The 15,000-nt window shown below is 43.5% G+C and overlaps 1 non-coding gene across 1 annotated transcript; it reads left to right on the top strand.

The window, feature by feature from the left end:
• The first annotated feature begins 2,009 nt into the window (after positions 1–2,009).
• Positions 2,010–2,083, top strand: TRNAI-AAU (transfer RNA isoleucine (anticodon AAU)). Its single transcript has one exon. It is a non-coding gene; the product is annotated as a tRNA-Ile (tRNA).
• Positions 2,084–15,000: the final 12,917 nt, after the last annotated feature.

Below are 15,000 nucleotides of genomic sequence, written 5' to 3'. Positions count from 1 at the left end.
GAAGATTCTGAGTTGGAGAAAAGGGATTTTTCAACTGGTCTTACAATTGACAAAAGATCAGAACAGTCTAGACACCAAAGACTGTAACATCGACGAAGGTACAGAAAAGTCCCTAAAAACCTTTATCGCAAAGCAATGAGCTTTCAGAGTGGAAAGAGATTCAAGTGAAACCCATTCAGAAGAAAATGCAAAATAGCAGACAAACTACAGGTAGGTGCCAAAAGATCATGAGCTGAACATCACGTCTCAAAAGACTTCCAGTTCTTTGAGTAAGACTTCGAAGTAGAAGGCCTGCTGGAGTGCTGAATTAACTCCACTAAGGAAGAGGAAAGACCCTTTGCTAGCAGTCCAGACTTCTCAACCTCCAAAGCGATAGAGTGAGTTGGAGCAAGAAGGTCAGGGACGACGTTCTGAGAGAGACACACTTGAGCAGTACCCAAGGAGGTAGAAGAGCCAGGGGTTCAGAAGAGGAAACCATGACATCTCTGGCCAATAAGGGCCCACAAGAATAAGGTTCCCTCCCCCCTTCTGAGACTTGAAGAGAACCATCTGGATCAATAAAAAGTGGGGGAATGTACAAAGGAGACTTCTCAGCCACTTTATCACCAATACGTCCACTACCTAGGCTCCTTGTTCCGGAAGCCTGGATCAGAATCGACAAAGATGAGCATTGTCCTTGTTTGAAAAGAGATCCAGAAAGGGTTTCACAAACTCTCGGCATATCTCTCAAAACAACGACCTGGATAACGTCAACTCCAGCAAATTTGGAAACCTCCAGCTGTCTGCCATCACATTGTCGGTGCCCTTGATGTGTACTGCCGACGTGTGCAACAGGTTGATCTCTGCCCAATAACCCAATTGTTCTGCTATTGCATTGAAGGATTTTGAATGCATGCTTCACTGTTGGTTAATGTAAAAGACAGCTACCTTATTCTCTGTCTTTACTAGCACATTTTTTTGAGACAGATGATGATGGGAAAACTTCAAAGCCCTGTAGATTACCATCAACTCCATCTATTTCCATGACCTCCGACTCTCTAGGAAAGACCACTTGAATCGACAGGATCAGTCCAACACAGTAGCTCTCCAGCCAGGTTTGCTGGCATCTGTTGCGAGGATTCAGGAGCATCCAGGTATATTAGTGTCCACTTAGACCAGTGGTCTTCAAACTCTTTAATGCTGCATCCACCCAATGGGAAAAAAAAACATTGGTGCCTCCCCTCTGAATTGTCCACAATTCTTCTATTAAATTGACACTGTTTAAATATGTCTAGACCTATTTAAACATTGCAGTTAAGTTCTGTTACTGTTTTAAAAATGCAATCAAATACATGACCCCAAATATACTATTCTGGTCAGGCCTGCCCTACTAACCAATTGCAGCGTCATGCTCTGCTGAGTAAACTGATCTCATGACAGTGAGGAATGCACAGGCCGGATGGTGCCCGGCGCACAAAATCGCGCCTTCTTGTGTTGTACGTCTCTTCGCGCAAATGCAAACTCAGATTTCCTGCACTGTGGTCGGCAGGAGAGACATGGGAAGGCGCAGTAGGGAAGGCTTGAGCAACGAACCGTTGGCTATGTTTTGTTGTTACTTTGTTGACATGAGCTCAAGTAATTTGAAGCAGAAGGAACGGCCAGACCTAAAAAAAACTCTCTTCCCTCCAACGCCGAATAACCACTATAATTATAATATCTCAAAAGCAGCTGGCCTTGTAAACTTAATGAGCAAGCAAGCCGATGCATTTTGGGTTTTGTTGTAAAAGAATAAAAATACTATCCATCCTTTCCTTTTTTTCCGGCAACAAGCGATGTTACAAAGATATCACAGCACACAGTGAGATTGAGTGAAAGAAGAGGCACTGAGGCTGGCGTGCAGCACTCCACAGCTCTTGTTATTGTAATCCAGACAGGGGGCGGAAGGAGAAAAGTATGAAGGAATTGCGATAGTGTGACCAACTCTTCTATCTATCTGCATTACATGGAAAAAGGATATCTTTAGTACTCATGGCCGGTTAGTTCAGTTGGTTAGAGCGTGGTGCTAATAACGCCAAGGTCGCGGGTTCGATCCCCGTACGGGCCAGGTTGTATTTTTTCTCTCAACTAAACTCTTTTTTTCTCATTTAATCAAGCTCTTATAAATCCATACACTCTGTTGCTCCAGTATATGTTCACTTTCCATTAGTCCTTCTTTTGCCACTGCTGACCAAAGCTCAAGCCGGCAGCGCCAGTAGAACAACACAAGTGCAAGGGATTGTCTCTCCAAGATGGAGACACTGCCTCAGACTATGTCTCGTGAGAGGTGGAGGGAGACCAAGAGCTGATTATTAGATGCGTGGGGATAAGAGGAACATAACTCAGGTGAACAGATTCTGGATAGTGATGCTATAGCTAGGATCAGCAACGTTACAGGGGAAAGGATAGGAAAATAATTAGGTGACAGAAGTATAGAAGTGGCTACAAGGGGGTGTGTCTCTTAAGAGGGCCGAAAGATACACTGAAGGCGAAGGTGAAGTAAAAGAAGAAAGAAAGATCAAAGGAAGTCGACAGTGATTGAGAGAAAACTCACAAAGGCAAATTGAGCAAAAGACAAGGCCTGGGGAGTTAGACTACTTCAATGCAAATTTACGCCGCAGATGAGCATGACAACTGACCCTTGTACAGTGGTGCTGAAACAATTTTCAGTGTGGGGGTGCTGCCATCAAAGGGCTTCTGAAAATCCAGGACTCATACAAAGAACAAGTCCTGCGGAATGAGCCACGCACATTCAGAAAGAATGGTGATGCGTTGGTTACTTATTGGTAATCTTCATTAGCCTTAGTCCATTGCGTCCTTGTGACAGTCATTACAAAGTAAGGTGATGTCACCTTCCAACAGGAAGAAAGAACAGGAGGATCCTTAAATGCTAGCCCCATGCACCCAACCTGGGTGTCAAGCCCTTGCCAAAGGACTGATGGGAAGGTGGGCCGGATGTAATGTTTGTGACAAAGACAAGATGGACTAAGGGTAATGCAGAGTTCAAAACATTGGTACTCAAATGCAAAACAGAAAAATTATTAAGCCATAATGCTTGACAAATGTATGCTCTGAGGACCAAGTAGCCACCCTAGGAATTTCCTAGATTGTTAGTCACTGGAATTCAACCCAGGAGGTGGCCATTCCTCTCGTAGACCATCCCTGAACTGGAAGATATTCTAAAAAGCCTTGCAAAGCCAGAAAAATTGACAACTTAATCCACCTACTCAGAGTCATAAAAGTCACCTTCTTGTCTTTTCCAGGCTGTCCAAAAGTCACAAACAAGGAGTCGGTTTTCCTGAACTGCAGAGGCCTGGTGACATAAATGAAAAGAGCTCTTTAAACATCAAGTGTATTCAGAAAATGTTCCTCCGGAGAGGAAGGAGAGGGAATGAAAGAAGGAAGAATTATTTCCTAAGATCTATCAAAAATAGACTTAACCTTTGCAGCAAAGGTAAGGCTAGGCCTTAAAGTTACCATATCTTCCAAAGTATCAAATGAAGAGAGGACAGCATTTTAAGGCTCCCAGCTCCCCAATTGTTCTCAGCAAGGTGATAGGAAATAGGAAAATAACTTTATAGGAAACAATCTTTATGTCTACAGTATCCAGATCCTCAAAGAGATAAAATTGCAAAGCCTATAAAAGAGTAGGAAGATTCTGAGTTGGAGAAAAGGGATTTTTCAACTGGTCTTACAATTGACAAAAGATCAGAACAGTCTAGACACCAAAGATTGTAACATCGACGAAGGTTCAGAAAAGTCCCTAAAAACCTTTATCGCAAAGCAATGAGCTTTCAGAGTGGAAAGAGATTCAAGTGAAACCCATTCAGAAGAAAATGCAAAATAGCAGACAAACTACAGGTAGGTGCCAAAAGATCATGAGCAGAACATCACGTCTCAAAAGACTTCCAGTTCTTTGAGTAAGACTTCGAAGTAGAAGGCCTGCTGGAGTGCTGAATTAACTCCACTAAGGAAGAGGAAAGACCCTTTGCTAGCAGTCCAGACTTCTCAACCTCCAAAGCGATAGAGTGAGTTGGAGCAAGAAGGTCAGGGACGACGTTCTGAGAGAGACACACTTGAGCAGTACCCAAGGAGGTAGAAGAGCCAGGGGTTCAGAAGAGGAAACCATGACATCTCTGGCCAATAAGGGCCCACAAGAATAAAGTACCCTCGCCCCTATTGAGACTTGAAGAGAGCCATCTGGATCAATAAAAAGTGGGGGAATGTATACAGGAGACTTCTCAGCCACTTTATCACCAATACGTCCACTACCTAGGCTCCTTGTTCCGGAAGCCTGGATCAGAATAGACAAAGATGAGCATTGTCCTTGTTTGAAAAGAGATCCAGAAAGGGTTTCACAAACTCTCGGCATATCTCTCAAAACAACGACCTGGATAACGTCAACTCCAGCAAATTTGGAAACCTTCAGCTGTCTGCCATCACATTGTCGGTGCCCTTGATGTGTACTGTCGACGTGTGCAACAGGTTGATCTCTGCCCAATAACCCAATTGTTCTGCTATTGCATTGAGGGATTTTGAATGCATGCTTCACTGTTGGTTAATGTAAAAGACAGCTACCTTATTCTCTGTCTTTACTAGCACATTTTTTTGAGACAGATGATGATGGGAAAACTTCAAAGCCCTGTAGATTACCATCAACTCCATCTATTTCCATGACCTCCGACTCTCTAGGAAAGACCACTTGAATCGACAGGATCAGTCCAACACAGTAGCTCTCCAGCCAGGTTTGCTGGCATCTGTTGCGAGGATTTAGGAGCATCCAGGTATATTAGTGTCCACTTAGACCAGTGGTCTTCAAACTCTTTAATGCCGCATCCACCCAATGGGAAAAAAAAACATTGGTGCCTCCCCTCTGAATTGTCCACAATTCTTCTATTAAATTGACACTGTTTAAATATGTCTAGACCTATTTAAACATTGCAGTTAAGTTCTGTTACTGTTTTAAAAATGCAATCAAATACATGACCCCAAATATACTATTCTGGTCAGGCCTGCCCTACTAACCAATTGCAGTGTCATGCTCTGCTGAGTAAACTGATCTCACGACAGTGAGGAATGCTCAGGCCGGGTGGTGCCCGGCGCACAAAAGCGCGCCTTCTTGTGTTGTACGTCTCTTCGCGCAAATGCAAACTCAGATTTCCTGCACTGTGGTCGGCAGGAGAGACATGGGAAGGCGCAGTAGGGAAGGCTTGAGCAACGAACCGTTGGCTATGTTTTGTTGTTACTTTGTTGACATGAGCTCAAGTAATTTGAAGCAGAAGGAATGGCCAGACCTAAAAAAAGCTCTCTTACCTCCAACGCCGAATAACCACTATAATTATAATATCTCAAAAGCAGCTGGCCTTGTAAACCTAATGACCAAGCAAGACGATGCATTTTGGGTTTTGTTGTAAAAGAATAAAAATACTATCCATCCTTTCCTTTTTTTCCAGCAAAAAGCGATGTTACAAAGATATCACAGCACACAGGGAGATTGAGTGAAAGAAGAGGCACTGAGGCTGGCGTGCAGCACTCCACAGCTCTTGTTATTGTAATCCAGACAGGGTGCGGAAAGAGAAAAGTATGAAGGAATTGCGATAGTGAGACCACCTCTTCTATCTATCTGCATTACATGGAAAAGGGATATCTGTAGTACTCATGGCTGGTTAGCTCAGTTGGTTAGAGCGTGGTGCTAATAACATGAAGGTCTCGGGTTCGATCCCTGTACGGGCCAGGTTGCATTTTTTCTCTCAACTAAACTCTTTTTTTCTCATTTAATAAAGCTCTTATAAATCCATACACTCTGTTGCTCCAGTATACGTTCACTTTCCATTAGTCCTTCTTTTGCCACTGCTGACCTAAGCTCAAGCCGGCAGCGCCAGTAGAACAACACAAGTGCAAAGGATTGTCTCTCCAAGATGGAGACACTGCCTCAGACTATGTCTCGTGAGAGGTGGAGGGAGACCAAGAGCTGATTATTAGATGCGTGGGGATAAGAGGAACATAACTCAGGTGAACAGATTCTGGATAGTGATGCTATAGCTAGGATCAGCAACGTTACAGGGGAAAGGATAGGAAAATAATTAGGTGACAGAAGTATAGAAGTGGCTACAAGGGGGTGTGTCTCTTAAGAGGGCCGAAAGATACACTGAAGGCGAAGGTGAAGTGAAAGAAGAAAGAAAGATCAAAGGAAGTCGACAGTGATTGAGAGAAAACTCACAAAGGCAAATTGAACAAAAGACAAGGCCTGGGGAGTTAGACTACTTCAATGCAAATTTACGCCGCAGATGAGCATGACAACTGACCCTTGTACAGTGGTGCTGAAACAATTTTCAGTGTGGGGGTGCTGCCATCAAAGGGCTTCTGAAAATCCAGGAATCATACAAAGAACTAGTCCTGCGGAATGAGCCACGCATATTCAGAAAGAGTGGTGATGCGTTGGTTACTTATTGGTAATCTTCATTAGCCTTAGTCCATTGCGTCCTTGTGACAGTCATTACAAAGTAAGGTGATGTCACCTTCCAACAGGAAGAAAGAACAGGAGGATCCCTAAATGCTAGCCCCATGCACCCAACCTGGGTGCCAAGCCCTTGCCAAAGGACTGATGGGAAGGTGGGCAGGATGTAATGTTTGTGACAAAGACAAGATGGACTAAGGGTAATGCAGAGTTCAAAACATTGGTACTCAAATGCAAAACAGAAAAATGATTAAGCCATAATGCTTGACAAATGTATGCTCTGAGGACCAAGTAGCCACCCTAGGAATTTCCTAGATTGTTACTCACTGGAATTCAACCCAGGAGGTGGCCATTCCTCTCGTAGACCAATCCTGAACTGGAAGATATTCTAAAAAGCCTTGCAAAGCCAGAAAAATTGACAACTTAATCCACCTACTCAGAGTCATAAAAGTCACCTTCTTGTCTTTTCCAGGCTGTCCAAAAGTCACAAACAAGGAGTCGGTTTTCCTGAACTGCAGAGGCCTGGTGACATGAATGAAAAGAGCTCTTTAAACATCAAGTGTATTCAGCAAATGTTCCTCTGGAGAGGAAGGAGAGGGAATGAAAGAAGGAAGAATTATTTCCTAAGATCTATCAAAAATAGACTTAACCTTTGCAGCAAAGGTAAGTCTAGGCCTTAAAGTTACCCCATCTTCCAAAGTATCAAATGAAGAGAGGACAGCATTTTAAGGCTCCCAGCTCCCCAATTGTTCTCAGCAAGGTGATAGGAAATAGGAAAATAACTTTATAGGAAACAATCTTTATGTCTACAGTATCCAGATCCTCAAAGAGATAAAATTGCAAAGCCTATAAAAGAGTAGGAAGATTCTGAGTTGGAGAAAAGGGATTTTTCAACTGGTCTTACAATTGACAAAAGATCAGAACAGTCTAGACACCAAAGATTGTAACATCGACGAAGGTACAGAAAAGTCCCTAAAAACCTTTATCGCAAAGCAATGAGCTTTCAGAGTGGAAAGAGATTCAAGTGAAACCCATTCAGAAGAAAATGCAAAATAGCAGACAAACTACAGGTAGGTGCCAAAAGATCATGAGCAGAACATCACGACTCAAAAGACTTCCAGTTCTTTGAGTAAGACTTCGAAGTAGAAGGCCTGCTGGAGTGCTGAATTAACTCCACTAAGGAAGAGGAAAGACCCTTTGCTAGCAGTCCAGACTTCTCAACCTCCAAAGCGATAGAGTGAGTTGGAGCAAGAAGGTCAGGGACGACGTTCTGAGAGAGACACACTTGAGCAGTACCCAAGGAGGTAGAAGAGCCAGGGGTTCAGAAGAGGAAACCATGACATCTCTGGCCAATAAGGGCCCACAAGAATAAAGTTCCCTCGCCCCTATTGAGACTTGAAGAGAGCCATCTGGATCAATAAAAAGTGGGGGAATGTATAAAGGAGACTTCTCAGCCACTTTATCACCAATACGTCCACTACCTAGGCTCCTTGTTCCGGAAGCCTGGATCAGAATCGACAAAGATGAGCATTGTCCTTGTTTGAAAAGAGATCCAGAAAGGGTTTCACAAACTCTCGGCATATCTCTCAAAACAACGACCTGGATAACGTCAACTCCAGCAAATTTGGAAACCTTCAGCTGTCTGCCATCACATTGTCGGTGCCCTTGATGTGTACTGCCGACGTGTGCAACAGGTTGATCTCTGCCCAATAACCCAATTGTTCTGCTATTGCATTGAGGGATTTTGAATGCATGCTTCACTGTTGGTTAATGTAAAAGACAGCTACCTTATTCTCTGTCTTTACTAGCACATTTTTTTGAGACAGATGATGATGGGAAAACTTCAAAGCCCTGTAGATTACCATCAACTCCATCTATTTCCATGACCTCCGACTCTCTAGGAAAGACCATTTGAATCGACAGGATCAGTCCAACACAGTAGCTCTCCAGCCAGGTTTGCTGGCATCTGTTGCGAGGATTTAGGAGCATCCAGGTATATTAGTGTCCACTTAGACCAGTGGTCTTCAAACTCTTTAATGCCGCATCCACCCAATGGGAAAAAAAAACATTGGTGCCTCCCCTCTGAATTGTCCACAATTCTTCTATTAAATTGACACTGTTTAAATATGTCTAGACCTATTTAAACATTGCAGTTAAGTTCTGTTACTGTTTTAAAAATGCAATCAAATACATGACCCCAAATATACTATTCTGGTCAGGCCTGCCCTACTAACCAATTGCAGCGTCATGCTCTGCTGAGTAAACTGATCTCACGACAGTGAGGAATGCTCAGGCCGGGTGGTGCCCGGCGCACAAAAGCGCGCCTTCTTGTGTTGTACGTCTCTTCGCGCAAATGCAAACTCAGATTTCCTGCACTGTGGTCGGCAGGAGAGACATGGGAAGGCGCAGTAGGGAAGGCTTGAGCAACGAACCGTTGGCTATGTTTTGTTGTTACTTTGTTGACATGAGCTCAAGTAATTTGAAGCAGAAGGAATGGCCAGACCTAAAAAAAACTCTCTTACCTCCAACGCCGAATAACCACTATAATTATAATATCTCAAAAGCAGCTGGACTTGTAAACCTAATGACCAAGCAAGCCGATGCATTTTGGGTTTTGTTGTAAAAGAATAAAAATACTATCCATCCTTTCCTTTTTTTCCGGCAAAAAGCGATGTTACAAAGATATCACAGCACACAGTGAGATTGAGTGAAAGAAGTGGCACTGAGGCTGGCGTGCAGCACTCCACAGCTCTTGTTATTGTAATCCAGACAGGGGGCGGAAGGAGAAAAGTATGAAGGAATTGTGATAGTGAGACCAACTCTTCTATCTATCTGCATTACATGGAAAAGGGATATCTGTAGTACTCATGGCTGGTTAGCTCAGTTGGTTAGAGCGTGGTGCTAATAACACGAAGGTCTCGGGATTGATCCCTGTACGGGCCAGGTTGCATTTTTTCTCTCAACTAAACTCTTTTTTTCTCATTTAATAAAGCTCTTATAAATCCATACACTCTGTTGCTCCAGTATACGTTCACTTTCCATTAGTCCTTCTTTTGCCACTGCTGACCTAAGCTCAAGCCGGCAGCGCCAGTAGAACAACACAAGTGCAAGGGATTGTCTCTCCAAGATGGAGACACTGCCTCAGACTATGTCTCGTGAGAGGTGGAGGGAGACCAAGAGCTGATTATTAGATGCGTGGGGATAAGAGGAACATAACTCAGGTGAACAGATTCTGGATAGTGATGCTATAGCTAGGATCAGCAACGTTACAGGGGAAAGGATAGGAAAATAATTAGTTGACAGAAGTATAGAAGTGGCTACAAGGGGGTGTGTCTCTTAAGAGGGCCGAAAGATACACTGAAGGCGAAGGTGAAGTGAAAGAAGAAAGAAAGATCAAAGGAAGTCGACAGTGATTGAGAGAAAACTCACAAAGGCAAATTGAGCAAAAGACAAGGCCTGGGGAGTTAGACTACTTCAATACAAATTTACGCTGCAGATGAGCATGACAACTGACCCTTGTACAGTGGTGCTGAAACAATTTTCAGTGTGGGGGTGCTGCCATCAAAGGGCTTCTGAAAATCCAGGAATCATACAAAGAACTAGTCCTGCTGAATGAGCCACGCATATTCAGAAAGAGTGGTGATGCGTTGGTTACTTATTGGTAATCTTCATTAGCCTTAGTCCATTGCGTCCTTGTGACAGTCATTACAAAGTAAGGTGATGTCACCTTCCAACAGGAAGAAAGAACAGGAGGATCCCTAAATGCTCGCCCCATGCACCCAACCTGGGTGCCAAGCGCTTGCCAAAGGACTGATGGGAAGGTGGGCAGGATGTAATGTTTGTGACAAAGACAAGATGGACTAAGGGTAATGCAGAGTTCAAAACATTGGTACTCAAATGCAAAACAGAAAAATGATTAAGCCATAATGCTTGGCAAATGTATGCTCTGAGGACCAAGTAGCCACCCTAGGAATTTCCTAGATTGTTACTCACTGGAATTCAACCCAGGAGGTGGCCATTCCTCTCGTAGACCATCCCTGAAAGAGAAGATATTCTAAAAAGCCTTGCAAAGCCAGAAAAATTGACAACTTAATCCACCTACTCAGAGTCATAAAAGTCACCTTCTTGTCTTTTCCAGGCTGTCCAAAAGTCACAAACAAGGAGTCGGTTTTCCTGAACTGCAGAGGCCTGGTGACATGAATGAAAAGAGCTCTTTAAACATCAAGTGTATTCAGCAAATGTTCCTCTGGAGAGGAAGGAGAGGGAATGAAAGAAGGAAGAATTATTTCCTAAGATCTATCAATAATAGACTTAACCTTTGCAGCAAAGATAAGGCTAGGCCTTAAAGTTACCCCATCTTCCAAAGTATCAAATGAAGAGAGGACAGCATTTTAAGGCACCCAGCTCCCCAATTGTTCTCAGCAAGGTGATAGGAAATAGGAAAATAACTTTATAGGAAACAATCTTTATGTCTACAGTATCCAGATCCTCAAAGAGATAAAATTGCAAAGCCTATAAAAGAGTAGGAAGATTCTGAGTTGGAGAAAATGGATTTTTCAACTGGTCTTACAATTGACAAAAGATCAGAACAGTCTAGACACCAAAGATTGTAACATCGACGAAGGTACAGAAAAGTCCCTAAAAACCTTTATCGCAAAGCAATGAGCTTTCAGAGTGGAAAGAGATTCAAGTGAAACCCATTCAGAAGAAAATGCAAAATAGCAGACAAACTACAGGTAGGTGCCAAAAGATCATGAGCAGAACATCACGTCTCAAAAGACTTCCAATATTTTGAGTAAGACTTCGAAGTAGAAGGCCTGCTGGAGTGCTGAATTAACTCCACTAAGGAAGAGGAAAGACCCCTTGCTAGCAGTCCAGACTTCTCAACCTCCAAAGCGATAGAGTGAGTTGGAGCAAGAAGGTCAGGGACGACGTTCTGAGAGAGACACACTTGAGCAGTACCCAAGGAGGTAGAAGAGCCAGGGGTTCAGAAGAGGAAACCATGACATCTCTGGCCAATAAGGGCCCACAAGAATAAAGTTCCCTCGCCCCTATTGAGACTTGAAGAGAGCCATCTGGATCAATAAAAAGTGGGGGAATGTATAAAGGAGACTTCTCAGCCACTTTATCACCAATACGTCCACTACCTAGGCTCCTTGTTCCGGAAGCCTGGATCAGAATCGACAAAGATGAGCATTGTCCTTGTTTGAAAAGAGATCCAGAAAGGGTTTCACAAACTCTCGGCATATCTCTCAAAACAACGACCTGGATTACGTCAACTCCAGCAAATTTGGAAACCTTCAGCTGTCTGCCATCACATTGTCGGTGCCCTTGATGTGTACTGCCGACGTGTGCAACAGGTTGATCTCTGCCCAATAACCCAATTGTTCTGCTATTGCATTGAGGGATTTTGAATGCATGCTTCACTGTTGGTTAATGTAAAAGACAGCTACCTTATTCTCTGTCTTTACTAGCACATTTTTTTGAGACAGATGATGATGGGAAAACTTCAAAGCCCTGTAGATTACCATCAACTCCATCTATTTCCATGACCTAAAACTCTCTAGGAAAGACCACTTGAATCGACAGGATCAGTCCAACACAGTAGCTCTCCAGCCAGGTTTGCTGGCATCTGTTGCGAGGATTTAGGAGCATCCAGGTATATTAGTGTCCACTTAGACCAGTGGTCTTCAAACTCTTTAATGCCGCATCCACCCAATGGGAAAAAAAAACATTGGTGCCTCCCCTCTGAATTGTCCACAATTCTTCTATTAAATTGACACTGTTTAAATATGTCTAGACCTATTTAAACATTGCAGTTAAGTTCTGTTACTGTTTTAAAAATGCAATCAAATACATGACCCCAAATATACTATTCTGGTCAGGCCTGCCCTACTAACCAATTGCAGTGTCATGCTCTGCTGAGTAAACTGATCTCACGACAGTGAGGAATGCTCAGGCCGGGTGGTGCCCGGCGCACAAAAGCGCGCCTTCTTGTGTTGTACGTCTCTTCGCGCAAATGCAAACTCAGATTTCCTGCACTGTGGTCGGCAGGAGAGACATGGGAAGGCGCAGTAGGGAAGGCTTGAGCAACGAACCGTTGGCTATGTTTTGTTGTTACTTTGTTGACATGAGCTCAAGTAATTTGAAGCAGAAGGAATGGCCAGACCTAAAAAAAACTCTCTTACCTCCAACGCCGAATAACCACTATAATTATAATATCTCAAAAGCAGCTGGCCTTGTAAACCTAATGACCAAGCAAGCCGATGCATTTTGGGTTTTGTTGTAAAAGAATAAAAATACTATCCATCCTTTCCTTTTTTTCCGGCAAAAAGCGATGTTACAAAGATATCACAGCACACAGTGAGATTGAGTGAAAGAAGAGGCACTGAGGCTGGCGTGCAGCACTCCACAGCTCTTGTTATTGTAATCCAGACAGGGGGCGGAAGGAGAAAAGTATGAAGGAATTTCGATAGTGAGACCAACTCTTCTATCTATCTGCATTACATGGAAAAGGGATATCTGCAGTACTCATGGCTGGTTAGCTCAGTTGGTTAGAGAGTGGTGCTAATAACACCAAGGTTGCGGGTTCGATCCCTGTACGGGCCAGGTTGCATTTTTTCTCTCAACTAAACTCTTTTTTTCTCATTTAATCAAGCTCTTATAAATCCATACACTCTGTTGCTCCAGTATACGTTCACTTTCCATTAGTCCTTCTTTTGCCACTGCTGACCAAAGCTCAAGCTGGCAGCGCCAGTAGAACAACACAAGTGCAAGGGATTGTCTCTCCAAGATGGAGACACTGCCTCAGACTATGTCTCGTGAGAGGTGGAGGGAGACCAAGAGCTGATTATTAGATGCGTGGGGATAAGAGGAACATAACCCAGGTGAACAGATTCTGGATAGTGATGCTATAGCTAGGATCAGCAACGTTACAGGGGAAAGGATAGGAAAATAATTAGGTGACAGAAGTATAGAAGTGGCTACAAGAGGGTGTGTCTCTTAAGAGGGCCGAAAGATACACTGAAGGCGAAGGTGAAGTGGAAGAAGAAAGAAAGATCTAAGGAAGTCGACAGTGATTGAGAGAAAACTCACAAAGGCAAATTGAGCAAAAGACAAGGCCTGGGGAGTTAGACTACTTCAATGCAAATTTACGCCGCAGATGAGCATGACAACTGACCCTTGTACAGTGGTGCTGAAACAATTTTCAGTGTGGGGGTGCTGCCATCAAAGGGCTTCTGAAAATCCAGGAATCATACAAAGAACTAGTCCTGCGGAATGAGCCACGCACATTCAGAAAGAGTGGTGATGCGTTGGTTACTTAATCTAAGAAAAGAGCAAACCGGGGCACTCCAAACAAAGAGAGTCCAAAAGTCGGGTGACTTAGTGTGGAAAAGTTTAATCCTCAGTAATTGGTTGTTGAATCATAGTTCAAAATTGTTTGAATCCACATATGAGAAAGTATATAGCAGGTTACAATAACAAACTGACTCCTCAGAATGAACAGGCATAGATGAGCAACAAAACAGCCAACACGTGTTTCGTCCTCTCGGACTTTTTCAAGGCTGTTTCTAACCGTAGAGTTCGGGAAGCAAATAACAAAGGCGTATGTGCTTGCCACTGCAGCGTCTGATACCGCTGCCGTTCCATATGGTGAAACGGCAGCGGTATCAGACGCTGCAGTGGCAAGCACATACGCCTTTGTTATTTGCTTCCCGAACTCTACGGTTAGAAACAGCCTTGAAAAAGTCCGAGAGGACGAAACACGTGTTGGCTGTTTTGTTGCTCATCTATGCCTGTTCATTCTGAGGAGTCAGTTTGTTATTGTAACCTGCTATATACTTTCTCATATGTGGATTCAAACAATTTTGAACTATGATTCAACGACCAATTACTGAGGATTAAACTTTTCCACACTAAGTCACCCGACTTTTGGACTCTCTTTGTTTGGAGTGCCCCGGTTTGCTCTTTTCTTAGATTTTGTAACCTACAGCGCTCGACAGAGGTGGTTGTCGCCATCCACCTCTGTGTGTGTGCACCTTGGAACCCTCGGTGGTTGGGTTTCTCTGCACCAGGCTGGCACCCGCCACAGGACTTGCTGACGACATACTATTGTGTTTGTTGTTTTTTGTTTCTTGGTTTCAGATGTGCGTCGCTAAGCATCAACCACCTTGTTCCAGTATTGTAGTTGCTATGCGTTGGTTACTTATTGGTAATCTTCATTAGCCTTAGTCCATTGCGTCCTTGTGACAGTCATTACAAAGTAAGGTGATGTCACCTTCCAACAGGAAGAAAGAACAGGAGGGTCCCTAAATGCTAGCCCCATGCACCCAACCTGGGTTCCAAGCCCTTGCCAAAGGACTGATGGGAAGGTGGGCAGGATGTAATGTTTGTGACAAAGACAAGATGGACTAAGGGTAATGCAGAGTTCAAAACATTGGTACTCAAATGCAAAACAGAAAAATTATTAAGCCATAATGCTTGACAAATGTATGCTCTGAGGACCAAGTAGCCACCCTAGGAAATTC

Source organism: Pleurodeles waltl, chromosome 12, assembly GCF_031143425.1.
Source record: "Pleurodeles waltl isolate 20211129_DDA chromosome 12, aPleWal1.hap1.20221129, whole genome shotgun sequence".
NCBI classification, from domain to species: domain Eukaryota; kingdom Metazoa; phylum Chordata; class Amphibia; order Caudata; family Salamandridae; genus Pleurodeles; species Pleurodeles waltl.
The sequence above is the reverse complement of the archived record's forward strand: the minus strand, read 5'-3'. Positions and strand labels throughout refer to the sequence as shown.